The sequence below is a fragment of the Octodon degus genome, unplaced genomic scaffold, assembly GCF_000260255.1.
Source record: "Octodon degus isolate 3935 unplaced genomic scaffold, OctDeg1.0 scaffold00037, whole genome shotgun sequence".
Taxonomy (NCBI): domain Eukaryota; kingdom Metazoa; phylum Chordata; class Mammalia; order Rodentia; family Octodontidae; genus Octodon; species Octodon degus.
Genome location: NW_004524613.1, coordinates 14907078 through 14908211, shown reverse-complemented (window position 1 = coordinate 14908211; position 1134 = coordinate 14907078).

Genomic DNA, 1134 nt, shown 5'->3' with positions numbered 1-1134 from the left:
GTGTGTGTGTGTGTGTGTGTGTGTGGCCAGTTCAGCCCACCAGGGGGTGGGGCTGGCTGGCATGTGGTGCTGGGGGATTGAACCGCGGTCCCTGCGCTTTGCTTAGCTTAGCTTGTTCTAAGTAGGTGCTTTAGACCACTGAGCCATCTCACCAGCCCCGACCCAACCGGTTTTGGTCTGTCTACATGAAGGATTTCTGGCCTACAGGCAGTAAATCCTCAAAAATAAGATTAGGATGGCATAGAAATTCATCAAACAGGTTCAGGGGATAGCTCAGTGGTCTAAGGGCCTGCCTGGCAAATGTAAGGACCAGAGTTCAATCCCCAACACCACGTGCAGTGCCAGCATAGAACCCTGGGCGCACCATGCCGCCCTGACACTGGGCCTGGTGGGGTACACCTGTAATCCCAGTGCTGGGGAGGCTGAGACAGGAGGATCACTACAAGTCTGAAGCTAGTCAGACTCTGTATCCAATGGGGGGGGGGAAAGGAAATTATCAAGCAGTAAATTCAGCGTGGCAGCCATGCCTGTAATCCCAGTGTTGTAGGCAGCTAAATTAGATAGAAATATTATAGGCAGTGGGACAGACTAGGCCGTCAAGGAAACATGGAAGATAAGACCTGGAAAATGCTGGAGGGAGACACTCCCTCTGTGGGTTAGACCTCAGGACAAAAGAGTAAACAAATGCAGCCACATAATTCCCTAGGGATGGGCATGAGATTGATACTTTAAATAGGTGACAGTTACCTTGAAGAAGCCTGGAAGTCACTAACCCAGACCCTTCCAGGAAAAGCCCCTGTTCTATATTCATGCACTTGCTACATGACTGGCTTACCCATTTGGTCCTGGATTTAATCAATTTTACCCAAGTAATTGTGCTTGTTTTTTTTTTTTTTTTTTGTACTGTGGATCAAACTCTGGACCTTGCACTGAGCTCTCTCTCCAGCTCTTCTGCTTGTAATCTTTTTCTTTTTTCTTTTTTTTTTTTTCAGTACTGGGGATCGAACTCAGGACCTTTGAGCTTGATTGTAATCTTATTGGTTGACCATAGTTTTGTCCCACCTCACATGCACCGCTCCCGTGTTTTCCATTTTAGACCCACCTTACCTTGTTTTTTTTTTTTTTGTTTTTTTT